Below are 14,670 nucleotides of genomic sequence, written 5' to 3' on the forward strand. Positions count from 1 at the left end.
CTCATTCGTATTTTCAGAAAGTTTTGGATGTAGGCTATCCTCTCCAAATTTGTCACTAATAAAACACAAAAATAATTTAAAGAGAAGGCTTATATTGTTTATAATTATTTTGTTTGCACCTTGTAAATTAGGTTTTGATGTGGCAGTAAAAACTTTATAATCTATCCAAAACGAAATGTTGTCTTTCATATTTCGTCTGTAACATATCGTCTTTTATATATAGCATAAAAGTTAATTTGCAGTTTAATATGTTGCTTATACAAAGACATTTTATTTCAACGTAAATATTTATGTTTTATATGCATTATATGTCTTATGAGACTTATATGTCTCATATTATGATTTACTCATGAAAGTGGCCACTTTCGCATTTTTCTCGTACAACGTAATTATATGAATTAAGTATGAATCAAACAAACAATATATATGCTGTTTATAAGGATAATACATGGCAAAGTATGTTTTTCGTATATGTTCCATATCATTTTTGCATTTTAATTACTATGTAAAACATGTCTTAGTTATAAAGACATAAAATTTATATATTAATATTTACAATTACATACATCTTTCTTGTGCGTAAAGTATATCTAATTTAAACGTAAACTATGCTTTCTTTATGTTTTTTATAAGTTTGTTATACGTCAGCCAAGCAAAAGCATATACTTTTTATATATGAATATATACCATTCTATATAGGTTTTTTGTATGTAATGTCTATTAATATTTTCATGTAAACTATGCTGTCTTTATGTTTTTTAAATAAAATTCTTACGTCAGCCATTGAACATAGCAGCATTAAAAACATACATTTTATGTATGAAATTATATAATTTCATATGAGTTTCTACAGTCAAAAACATTTGATGAAGCAGAGTTAAAACTTCCAAGGGTTTGGTCAACACCCAGATCAACTACTTTCTTTCACACAATGACATAAATGCAGTCCGAATACATCTGTAATATTAAAAACAAAGCTGCTAGGATATCTTTTCAATAGTCTTTATTAACAGTTAAACTCTTCTGTGATTACAGTGCTGACAGCAGTAAACCCTAATCCTAAGAACATAATAATAATAATAATAATAATAATAAATTTTATTTGTAAGGCACTTTACATTTGACCCCAAATCTCAAAGTGCTACAGTGAAACATAATTAAAACATAATTAAAAATCGATACATTAGACAATAAAAACACAACATGTTAAAATGACGGGGCTAAAACTAGCATTAGCTGTTAAAATAAGCCTGTGTAAAAAGATGGGTTTTTAGTCCTTTTTTGAATGTGTCCACTGTTTGCGGGGCCCTGAGGTGGTCTGGGAGGGCATTCCACAGACAGGGAGCAGCGACTTGAAAGGCCCTGTCGCCCATTGTTTTGAGCCGTGTCCTGGGCATGACCAAACGGTGCTGTTGGCCTGACCGGGTTCTGGTTGATGAATTTGGAGTGAGCAACTCAGTGAGATAAGGGGGGGCCGCACCGTGCAGACAGTGATGAGTCTGAAGGAGGACCTTATATTCTATGCGGGACTGAATGGGTAGCCAGTGCAGTGAACGGAGGATGGGGGTGATGTGCTCATGTTTTCGCACCCCCATCAGGACCCTGGCAGCGCTGTTCTGAACATACTGGAGCTTTTGAAGGCTCCTGCCAGGAATCCCGATGAGGAGTGCATTACAGTAATCCAGCCTGGAGGAGACAAAAGCATGGACGAGCTTCTCTGCAGCAGAAAGGGAGAGGGAGGGGCGCAGTTTAGGAATATTGCGTAGGTGAAAGGGATGTGGAACCGGAATCAGAAGCCATCAGCAAATCGCTGGTGACTCTGATAAGAGCGGTTTCTGTGCTATGAGATGGACGAAAACCAGATTGAAATTTCTCATATAGCCTATTTGATTTGAGATGATTATGGAGCTGGGTAGAAACAACTTTTTCCAGGAGTTTGGAGATGAATGGGAGATTAGAAATTGGTCTGTAATTTGACAGCAGTGTAGGGTCCAGGGTGGGTTTTTTGAGGAGGGGTTTAATGAGAGCAGTTTTAAGGGAGATGGGAACATAGCCTGTTTCTACAGACATGTTTATTATTTTGGTTATAAGGGAACTGATAGAGTTAGTGTGAGTTTTAAGCAGAGGAGACGGGAGGGGATCAAGGCGGCAAGTGGATGTTTTGGATTTACGAATGATGTTTTCGACCTCCTGCTGCGTTGTGGGGCACAGTTGTGATAGGGTTTGGGCAATGGGTGTTGCGGGCAGGTCTAGTGAGGTGCTATTTAGAAGTGGAAATGAGGAGCGAATAATGTCAATTTTTGAAGTGAAAAAGTCAAGAAACCGGTTGCAATTTATATCGGTTGGACTGTAGAATGAGGAGATCTGTGGTTTGATGATGTGATTTATTGTGGAGAACAATTTTTTGGAGTTACCTGGGTTGTTGTTTATAAGTGTTGAGTAGTGTTCTGACCTAGCCTTGGAGAGTGCTTTGGCATAAGCCCTACGATGTTCCCGGTAGGCCAACTTATGCACCGTCAGGTCAGATGTTTTGCAGGCACGCTCCAGGACACGGCCAGACCTCTTCATCCCTCTCAACTCGTTTGTAAACCAGGGGGCAGAGCGAGTAAACGTGACTGTCTGGGTTTTTAATGGAGCAAGACAATCCAGAATAGAGGTGAGGATGGTGTTGTAGTAGTCCATTAAGTCGTCAGCTGATGAGTTTGGAGAAGGGGAGAGATGCTGGAGATGTTGACAGAGGGAGGTGGCGTCCAAGTTCTTGATGTTCCTGAAGGTCATATGGCGTTTTGGTTTAGTGGGAGGAACAAATATTGGGACTTCAAATGTAACCGCCAGGTGATCGGAGACACCCACGTCATACACCTGAAGACCTGAAACTGAGAGGGAGTCTGTAATGACAAGATCGAGTGTATGCCCCCTATTGTGTGTGGGGGTATCCACAAACTGTTGAAGGTTGAGACAATCCAGGGTTTGTTTGAAATTTGAGGCCAGTTTACAGTTATGGGACTCAACGTGTATGTTGAAATCACCAATAACCAGAATATTTGAGTGAGCTGTGCAGAGGGAGATTAGAAAATCATGAATGTCAGAGATGAAAGTTGTTTGTGGTTTGGGAGGGCGATAGACGAGGGCTATTGTTGCTGAAAAAGCTTTTTTGCAACTGAAAACCAGACTTTCAAATGAGCCAGTACTGGGCACAGACACGGGGGATAATTCAATGTTGCTGCGATGTAAAACAGCTAGGCCCCCACCACGGCCAGTTGTACGAGCCTTATCGAGGTATTTGTACCCGGATGGGCAGGCCTCATTTAGGGATGAGTATATTCCAGGCTGCTGCCATGTCTCTGTAAGACAGAGAATGTCCATCCCCTTATCCAGGATGTGTTCATATATAAGTCCAGATTTGTTTGACAGGGACTGCACATTCAGCAGTTCAAATGTCACTTGAGCTCTAAAATCCAGTTTATTTACAGGGCGGAGAACCCTGCGATCCACTCCAGGTTTTACAGTGCACCGTTTACACCCAGCACTATCTATGCTAGGAGTGGCGGTACTCTGATGACGCAGACGATGACGTGTCAATTTCGCAACGGGACGCGATCCCGACCAGAGGGATGGGATGGAGGTGTGGTCACCGGATTTTAACACAACAAACCAGCGCCTTGATCCCCTATGGATATATCGAGGTCGGTACGGAAGATCCAGTTGCTGCAGGGGAGCTCGGTTTTTGTTATTGAGATCTCGGAGATGTTGCATCGAGGTGTCGGACCACAACATGATGCGTGATGTGTTAGCGGCTAGCCGATATCCAGGCAAGTACTGGTGAAAGACAGCGACACAAGCCAAAGTAATCCACAGCTTCCACAGGGATGGTATTTCACGTGCAGACATCCGCTTGAAGGCAGAGGCAGTGCAGAACCCGAAGTTTGTTCCAGGTCTCACGGATTTGAAGTCAAACAGTGGAAAATACACTCTAACTTTGCCGGATTCAGCTTTCAAATATTAGATTTAAATGAACTTGTGACTACATAGGAATATCTTTCACAATTTGATATTTTCACACACTACAAGCGCTTGCATACAAACCTGAGGAGCACATGCTTATCCTATTCCTATTCTAACATGGGAACAGTGTCACCAACAACTAAACATTGTCAATACAAACAGGTGTATCACATTCGATACATAAGAAACGAGGCATGGGGCTTAAGTGCAATCAATCGCTCTGAACATAATGCTAATACTGCCTACTACTGTTTACTTAAATATTTTGAGTATACTCGATTTTGAAATTGCAAAGTACACAAACAAAAACATTTTAGAATGTAAACTTAAAATGCCTTAATGGCTTACATACCCTTGTGAAAAAAAAGTGCACTTTAGTGTACTTTTATAAAGTGTACTTATTACACAAATAATATACTTTAAAAGTATACACTTAAGTGTGAATTAAATGCAATCTTTTGGGCGCACTTAATGCACATTAAGTATAATTAATTTCAAATTTATTACATATTAAGTTGAAATAAAATGCAATAAGTTGCCATTAAGAGTGATTTTTTGGAACAACTTAAGTGGGACTTTAATACAACTTTATATCTACTTTCATAATTGCTTCTAGTGTCTTTAAAATATACTTAAAGTGCACTACACAATATACTGACACGCAATTAATGTGAACTAAAATATACTTTAATGTCAGTTAAAAATACACTTAAGTGTGAATTAAATGTATTGTTTTGGGCGCACTCAATGCACATTAAGCGTAATTAATTTCAAATGTATCACATATTAAGTTGAAATAAAATGCAATAAGTTGCCATTAAGAGTGATTTTTTGAAACAACTTAAGTGGGACTTTAATACAACTTTATATCTACTTTCATTACTGCTTCTAATGTCTTTAAAATATACTTTAAGTGCACTACACAATATACTGACACGCAATTAATGTGAACTAAAATATACTTTAATGTCAGTTAAAAATACACTTAAGTGTGAATTAAATGTATTGTTTTGGGCGCACTCAATGCACATTAAGTGTAATTAATTTCAAATGTATCACATATTAAGTTGAAATAAAATGCAATAAGTTGCCATTAAGAGTGATTTTTTGGAACAACTTAAGTGGGACTTTAATACAACTTTATATCTACTTTCATTACTGCTTCTAATGTCTTTAAAATATACTTTAAGTGCACTACACAATATACTGACACGCAATTAATGTGAACTAAAATATACTTTAATGTAATATACATGTACATCGTTCGTTATATAATTAAATACATTTATAATTAAAAAAAATTATAATAAAGTTGTAATTTAGTACATTTCAAATTTTAATAAAAAAAAAATCTCTTAGTTACCTAGTTACAATCAAAAGAAACACTATACATAAACACAAACAGTTACAACACTTTAACTCCTTTAGAAAGAGTCTGGAGGACAATGAAGCTTATATGCACAATCATTTTCTTCCTCAAATACCAAGGTACCTAAACATCACAGAAAACATGCATTTTTACATTTTCAGAAAACATTCTGTATGATATATAAAATTGTTTTTGTTTCCATGTAATTTACTGCTTTTGGGGTAATTTGGAATTTGGTCCCCATAAAAAAAAACACATACACACACACACACACACGCACGCACGCACGCACGCACGCACGCACGCACGCACGCACACCTAATATTAACAAAGATGAATAAATACAGTAAATAAATTGTTCATTGTTAGTTCATTTTGGCTAATGTATAAACCAAAATCGTTTGTCACCAAATGTTTTGAAGTTGTTGGAAAGTGCTGTTTATGTCTATGTCCCAGAAGCTCTCCAGAGTATATGTGAATGGAAATGTTCCAGAGAAGCAGGAAAGTCAGAAAAAATACCTTGAAGAAAGAAAACAAAAACAGAAGGAAAACAATTGTTTATAAAAACAGATCCAGTCCATTATTATATTTGGCTCAATTGAATGAAAGTGATAGATATACAGTTGCGCTTTAAAGGTGCCATGTGTAAAAATTGAGGTAAAAATATCCAAAAAATGAGCTACACGCATCAAAAGAATGAGAAGAAATAAGAGCAATGATGTCATTAAAAAAATGTCAAGTTATAGTGCTGCAGAGATATCAACCTTAATTAGCATTAGCATTACTAGCCACGGCCCGACAGGTGTTGTAATACCAGTTTCGGCCATGGGAGGCGGTATGCGGGGCACATAACCACCAGCCAACCTGCAATACACGAATAACTCGCACAGCTTGTGGGCGTACTTGAACCTGATGTCTATCGTGTGGAAAGTACAGCCCACTACATCATTTCAATTCAGGGAAGAGAGCGGAAGGATGGCTGAAGCCTTTGGCAAGAGACCCCTACAACCACCGCGCTCTGAAGCACAAATCAGATCAGATAAGAAAAGGACCGCTCATCACGGTCCGGGCTCGAAAGCGCGGGGGACGGCGAGCGAACTGCAGCGCATAGCCCTGTTTTACAACGTTCAGCACCCATTCTGACACGCCCGGGATCGCTCCCCATGCTTTCGCACGCATAGGTAGGGGCAGAATGGTCTCCGTGTTCTGACCGCCGCACTGCGCGGGCTCGAGAAACTGAAACGGAGGTATCAACACGGCGCGCGCGCCCTCGTTGTCTGGAGAGTGCTGCTCGCTGACGACAGCAGCCGCTGTTTCACATTCAATGACTCGGTCGCTAAGGACGGAGAACAACTTGTGGCGCGAACAGGTCATTTGTAGCCTACTGTATCTTTCAACAGTGTTCGTGTTGTTTTTACTATAGTAGAGATGATCGGTTCACGTGCGCTGTCTGATGTTTACTGCACCACTCGACATGGAGAGGTTGGGTAAAGTAATAATTACAAGAGATTCACGGTTATCAGATACAAGCATTCAACTGCCTTGTAGTATATATATATATATATATATAAATAATAGGTTATTTGTGTTTGTGCACGTGATATCAGGAAGCAATGTAATAACGTTACCTGTAATACACACATGATGGCGATGCGCAAATCGAGTGTGTGTGTGTCACAAATCGTTATTGTTTCTTCAACTTATTAAAATATCTTACTTTACTGCAACTATCTGTTTCTGCTTCTTTATCATATTTATAGTGTGTGATTTATAAAATACCATATCCTACATCACATATTTTGATATGTGAGGTATACTGCCCCCATCTGGTATGGAATGTGGAGTATGACTTGATTTTTTTTGCCAGACAATTACACATGGCACCTTTAAAGTTATACACCTTGCAGTATCTGCAAAATGTTAATAATTATAGTAATAAGAGGGATAACAAAAAATTGTGTTCTCTTTTTATTTAGTACTGCCCTGATGAAGCAGTTTATTCATTCCCCAATCAAATGTCAATAAATTCTTGTCATAGTTGTCGTCATTTAAAACTGGTTTTTATTTAGTTATCGTCTCGTTTTCGTCTGTGAAAAAATGTCGGTGACGAAAATAATGATACAAATTATTCGTCATTAGTAACATTGCAAGATGGCTGTGGATGAACACCAGTTGTTTGAAACAGCTTTGGCCGCTACAATGAACGAGTTAGACTTTTATCTAAAAGAGGAACCGAAGACGGTGCTCGAAACGTTCCTTTGTAAGAAGGATGTTTTTACTGTTTTGCCGGCAAGAGTCTAATCTACCAGTTAGCTCCGCTGGTAGCCAGGCGTATGGGGCTTAGTTGTGATTGGTCGTACTAGTATTATCCAATTGCGTGCAGTGAGATTTTCAAATACATGCTTGGTGCCGCCCCTCGAGTTGGGTGATTTATATTACTCAATGCCAGACCCTTAATCTTTCGGATTTGGGTCTGGATTTCCAGGCTAGCAGTTCCTGGATGTCAAAGTTGAATGTACTGTCCAATTCGAACCACTGAATTTGCGAAGCGGAAACATTTTTTTGACCGAAAATCACCTGTTAAATATTATAGGTTGTATTTTTAAACCATTTGAATATTTTTGAAGTAAAATATTAAAGGTGAATATAGATTATTGGATTTTTAATAATGAAAATGGGTTTGAAATGTTTTTAATGGAAATATTCACAGCTTAAATTTCAACCCAATGCAAGCCCTAAAAATACAATGCATTAAAATGCAAGCATAGTTAATGCAATGCATTTTTTTTTCAAGTAGTGCAATTCAACAGGCTTTTTTGTTTCAAAAACATTTGCCATTATTTTACTTCCATACCCAAGACCCATGCAAACGTTTCCTCATCTTGGCTTGTAAGTTTCAGCTTACCGCGCAAATCTTCATGAAGGATGTTCCTGTATTTACTGGTACCACGGTTGACACAGCAATTCTGCGGCCCTCTTCCTTTGGTTTGATACCTGTAAAATATATGATGATTATAGGGGCATCTGTAAATGCACAGGTGGGAATTTATTACTTACAAATGGAGAAGATTTAAAGTATTTAAAAGCTATAGGGATAGTAAGTGACTTGATAGCAGTGTTTCAGCTTGATCAGGGTGTGCTGTCTGTGCAACAATTCATGACAAATTATGTAACGTTAACATCACCTCATCAATACAGGCCTGTGATTCCACACCGCTTGCACTGTATCTCCAATCACAAATGAACTGATCCTGCAAAATGAACGTGTAACTACAGTTAAGCACAAAAAAATAGCATATTCCAAAACAAATAGTAACTGAACAACTCACTCTTCAAATGCAAAAATAAAAAAATAATGCTACATTACAAGCATTATTTCTGTGATATATTAAATATTTATGGTGGTTATAACATTGATTATATGTATTAAATGTATATAAATGTCTTCGAGTGTTACAATATTGGATCTGTATTTAGCAAATTTGTCATTTAGTAATGTTTAAATGATTTAAAAAGTCGGTTTAATTAAATTATATATTTTGTTCAGCAGCCAAATTCGTCGAACACACCCACACGCGAACATATTATGATGTAAGAAATTATTAGAATGCAATCATAGATAAATTATTGAAAACCTGATTAATTCACCTCCCGAGTCTATTGCGTCTGTCTGCGATGAAAATAATGTAATGTGTTAACGTTACACTCTTAATCGCAATAACAACTGCCATGTTACGGTGAAAATGTTAAAATAAAGAAAGCATCAAGATATACTTACTTGACTCATTATTGCAGTATAACGTCTCATCTGTAATCAAACGTGGCGTTCTCTTCCTGATTGCGCAGCTTCAGTTTCCTTTCCTCACGAATCGCGATTACAGAAACATAACAGTGCATTTTTCAAACTCTAGTGAAGTAGTGCGTCATCGTGACGTAGTATTTCTGGCGCATGCGCATTAAATAAAGTTAATATATTTCATGCATGGTTTTATTTCAGCTTTTTAATTTCTGTTCAAACTCATTGTGTTGTTAGACTCTGTAAGTTCACAAAACTTGATTCATTCACCTAACTAAAAGTCAATCATTTTTATAGTGTAGTGTAGTCTAATTTAAATTAAATGTATTTTAACTGAATTTAAATGCTATTTAATTTTGTTTAGATTTGTTTAACTTTGCTCACAACTAAATGTGTTTAATTTACTTAGATCAACATAATGATATTAAAAGTATTCTCTACACAGATGTAAAGTACAATACATTAATATTACATTAAGAACTCCTCTCATAAATTACATTTTATTGTCAAATATTATGTAGAAAACTGACACTTGTGTGTTTAGAAATATTGTGATGAAAGTGTACTTACTTTAAGTTAAACTTAATTAGACATTATAACAAAGTGCATTTGTAAAAAGTGCACTTAAGTGTGTTTAGAAATATTGTGATGAAAGTGTACTTACTTTTAAGTTAAACTTAATTAGATATTATAACAAAGTGCATTTGTAAAAAGTGCACTTAAGTGTGTTTATAAATATTGTGATAAAAGTGTACTTACTTTAAGTTAAACTTAATTAGACATTATTACAAAGTGCATTTGTAAAAAGTGCACTTAAGTGTGTTAAGAAATATTGTGATGAAAGTGTACTTACTTTAAGTTACACTTAATTAGACATTATTACAAAGTGCATTTGTAAAAAGTGCACTTAAGTGTGTTAAGAAATATTGTGATGAAAGTGTACTTACTTTAAGTTAAACTTAATTAGACATTATTGCAAAGTGCATTTGTAAAAAGTGCACTAAAGTGTGTTAAGAAATATTGTGATTAAAGTGTACTTACTTTAAGTTAAGCTTAATTAGACATTATTACAAAGTGCATTTGTAAAAAGTGCACTTAAGTGTGTTAAGAAATATTGTGATTAAAGTGTACTTACTTTAAGTTAAACTTAATTAGACATTATAACAAAGTGCATTTGTAAAAAGTGCACTTAAGTGTGTTTAGAAATATTGTGATGAAAGTGTACTTACTTTTAAGTTAAACTTAATTAGATATTATAACAAAGTGCATTTGTAAAAAGTGCACTTAAGTGTGTTTATAAATATTGTGATAAAAGTGTACTTACTTTAAGTTAAACTTAATTAGACATTATTACAAAGTGCATTTGTAAAAAGTGCACTTAAGTGTGTTAAGAAATATTGTGATGAAAGTGTACTTACTTTAAGTTACACTTAATTAGACATTATTACAAAGTGCATTTGTAAAAAGTGCACTTAAGTGTGTTAAGAAATATTGTGATGAAAGTGTACTTACTTTAAGTTAAACTTAATTAGACATTATTGCAAAGTGCATTTGTAAAAAGTGCACTAAAGTGTGTTAAGAAATATTGTGATTAAAGTGTACTTACTTTAAGTTAAGCTTAATTAGACATTATTACAAAGTGCATTTGTAAAAAGTGCACTTAAGTGTGTTAAGAAATATTGTGATTAAAGTGTACTTACTTTAAGTTAAACTTAATTAGACATTATTACAAAGTGCATTTGTAAAAAGTGCACTTAAGTGTGTTAAGAAATATTGTCATTAAAGTGCATTCCCTTTAAGTACACTTAAGTGGTATTTAATTTGAACTATATTATATTATCTGCAAGTGCACTTTTCAAAAAGTATACTTTTATGATATTAAGCACAAAAAAAGTACGCTTTCAATACAATTAAGCACACTTCTTTTTCACAAGGGTATATGCCAGTTTTGTTCTTCTGCACACTGGATACCTCAGAATAAACAGGCACTATAAGCAGTAAACTTTTAGTAGACAGTAGTCAGAACCTGTTTTGCCCCAGGGCCAAGGACTATGTGACTCACCTGTGTGAAACTCAGAGCAAACAAAACAGTTTAATGTGGAGCTGTGTGCACACCAACATTTTTTCTTTTTGACCGGAGTTCTGTAATCTTGGCATTGATCGTACTTCCAATGCTGGAAAGCTGGGTCCCTGGCCACTTCTCAAGAGTTGCACCTAAACATGAACAAAAAAACAATGTAAAAAATATTACAGTAGGCTGGAATCAGGAAACACACAAAAGCAGAGACTATTGGTCAAACACCCATTAAAGGTAGGGTAGGTAGGATTTATATAAAAACTTTTTACCAAATTTGATTAAACTTTCTATATATATCAATGCATAATTAAAATGTAAGTACTCTGATAAAAAGAGTATAAAAATCGAGTGACTCTAGACCGTTTAATCTTCATTAAACACAGCTCATTATTTCCATTCGGGACGAATCACAGGATTGGCTTGCGCGACTGTCACTCGACGTCGCCATGACTACCGCCGTTATTACTGGCTCTGCCCACGTGCGCGCAGTCGCGCACCCGTTTTTAGGTGGGAGTGAATGGAATTAATGAGCTGTGTTTAATGAAGATTAAACGGTCTAGAGTCACTCGATTTTTATACTCTTTTTATCAGAGTACTTACATTTTAATTATGCATTGGTATATAAAGACAGTTTAAACAAATTTGAATAAAAGTTTTTTTTAGACAATTCTGACCTACCCTACCTTTAAAAAAGAAGAAAACATACTGTAAATGGCATCCAATTTATTTTTGTCTAACGGTTGACGAGCCTCTCCTCCGCCTCGTTTGTTGCCCCGAAGATTGCTCACCAGCAGTATTTCCACTGGAAAGACTGGGGTGAGCAGATGCCTCACAAAGACTGTTGCTGAATTGGCATTGATGGCATAGGCCCACGCCAGTTTCTCAACCATGACTCCGGTCCCAGGATGGATCTCAACCTGGACACAAGGTGAGCATTAAAGTTTAAAATACCAATATGTCTGACTTCTTCAGCCCAACAGACTTTAGACATATAAGCACATTAGATCTGCCATACTCATTACTTTACACTGTAATTACTTGTTTAATTAAATGTATGGGGTTGATTGTTTTTATGTGGTTTGTGGGACGCTTTGGCAATATTGTTGTTACATTCATGCCAATAAAGCAAATTTGAATTGAATTGAATTAAAAGCAAGTCTGGCAAGCAGTAGATCTATTTTATATGCTGTATTTATTTATTCTTTAAAAAACAATTACCTTAGAAGACTGGGAGGCAGTCAGGGATGGAGACACAGATGTGGAACTGGACAGCGTTGATCTGGGGAGGGACAGCAAAGTGGCACATGGAGAACTGGACCTGGACTGCGGAGACCCTGGAAGGGCCGGTAATGCTTTGGTAGGCTCCACCCTGGATCTCTTAGGAGGTCCAGCCGAATCTATTATATTCCTCAAGCTCAGTAGGAGTCCTGGCACATCTAGACACAGTACATCAAAAACAAATAATTTATTATTATCACTCCTTTAGGACAATACAGCCAATTCAGCCTACAGTCATTTAGAGAAAGGTTTATTACTTGTCTGATGGTTCAATATTTGATATGAATCAATGATACCTTGAAGAACAATCTCCTTCAACTTCGCGTTCTCTTCTTTCAGGTCCTTGATCTCCTGCTTTAATTCAACGACAGTCTGAGTCGGACTGTTGTGATTATCTGAAGAAGGCTGTGATTTACCGTATAGCTTAAGAAACTCTTCTGCAGGGTCTGTCCTCCTGGGAGCCTTTGACTTCTGGGTGTCAAGAGATAAGAAAAAAACAAAACCAAAATAAAAAGACAGCTATTGCTGGTGTTGGGCAGCTATTATGTACAAGAATCAAGATTTTTTACATATTTAGCTAGATAGTAATGCCTATTACACAATAGTGCCAACTCCTACACATTCTATGTACATTGTACCACTGGGAAATATGGTCATTGCATAGGAGCTAAAAGTAAATTAACGTCACCTTTGCTTGCTGAGACTGAGTTTCAATATCAGTTGAGCAATCTGAATCATCCCCATATTTTTGGGGGGCCACTGAGGCCCTCTTTGTCAGCTCTGTAGGTTCTTCTTCCTTCAGCAGTGAGTTCAGTTTACGGATTGTCTCAAAACGAGTAGCTAGAAAACAAAAGCAAATAGACCAGAGTTATACTCAAACAGCTGATTACACCAAATCACCCTCTTGTAACACTAAGACTGAAAATATACTTGAAGTTAGTGATGTGTGCTCCAAAATAAGTGCAAGCACTGCATACATTGCTCATATACTTGTATACTTGCATACCCTATGTATACTCTACGCAAATATTCAGGGGGTTATGCATAAGGTATACATGACACCTGACATAAACAACTATTCTAGCATAAACAACTAAACAACTATCTCTAACGTTAGCCCGCTAGCATTGCACGCGTGGTCTCGCCTATCGACCGTCTTATTTACACTCGAATCACTGAAATCGCTTTGTTTGTGTTGGAGTTTGTGTTTGTGCTTCGAATCGCTTTGTTTGTGTTGGAATTTGTGTTTCGAACCGCTTTGTTTGTGTTGGAGTTTGTGTTTGTGTTTCAAATCGCTTTGTTTGTGTTTGGAGTTTGTGTCTGTGTTTCGAATCGCTTTGTTTGTGTTTGGAGTTTGTGTTTGTGCTTCGAATCGCGTTGTTTGTGTTTGAAGTTGTGTCTGTGTTTCGAATCGCTTTGTTTGTGTTGGAGTTTGTGTTTTTGTTTCGAATCGCTTTGTTTGTGTTTGGAGTTTGTGTTTGTGTTCGAATCGCTTTGTTTGTGTTTGTGTTCGAATCGCTTTGTTTGTGTTTGGAGTTTGTGTTTGTGTTCGAATCGCTTTGTTTGTGTTGGAGTTTGTGTTGTGTTTCGAATCGCTTTGTTTGTGTTGGAGCTCCGTCGAATTGATTCATAAATCCTTGATTCTCTTCTTTACACTCATTTTTGTGTTTCGAATCGCTTTGTTGTGTTTGGAGCTCCGTCGAAATAATTCATAAATCCTTGATTTTTTTTTCTTCGTTACACTCATTTATAAACGAGCATTTTCTATTTTTCCAACGTGTGAACATATCTCCGATACTACTCTCTATAAAAAAACAATCGGATTGCTTTGATATCACTGGTTATATCCAACTTATATCCATCTCTAACGTTAGCCCGCTAGCATTTGCACGCGTGGTCTCGCCTATCGACCGTCTTATTTACACTCGAATCACTGGAAGGATACGGGTTCTATCCATGATTTTAGTCCTAAATTAGTAGTGATATTGGTAGCATCACTGCTAATTTATTGTTCATCTGTCATAATGGCGAATATTTCGGATGTGTGTCTACCTCTGAGTGCAGGTGAGGACACGTTTGAGCTGCATTCGGTGTGGTTGGAGCTGGAGTCCGTGGAGAAGCAGATCCGTGATCTGCTGGGGAGGC

At 36.7% G+C, this 14,670-nt stretch overlaps 1 long non-coding RNA gene across 1 annotated transcript; it reads right to left on the reverse strand.

The window, feature by feature from the left end:
* Nucleotides 1–5,688: 5,688 nt before the first annotated feature.
* Nucleotides 5,689–9,378, reverse strand: LOC306997430. Its single transcript, XR_013797374.1, has 4 exons — nucleotides 9,153–9,378; nucleotides 8,560–8,625; nucleotides 8,280–8,368; nucleotides 5,689–5,893 (listed from the first exon to the last, which is right to left on the reverse strand). It is a non-coding gene; the product is annotated as an uncharacterized lncRNA (long non-coding RNA).
* Between the last annotated feature and the right edge of the window lie 5,292 nt (nucleotides 9,379–14,670).

The sequence above is a fragment of the Phoxinus phoxinus genome, assembly GCF_949152265.1.
Source record: "Phoxinus phoxinus genome assembly, chromosome: 4".
In the NCBI taxonomy this organism is placed as follows: domain Eukaryota; kingdom Metazoa; phylum Chordata; class Actinopteri; order Cypriniformes; family Leuciscidae; genus Phoxinus; species Phoxinus phoxinus.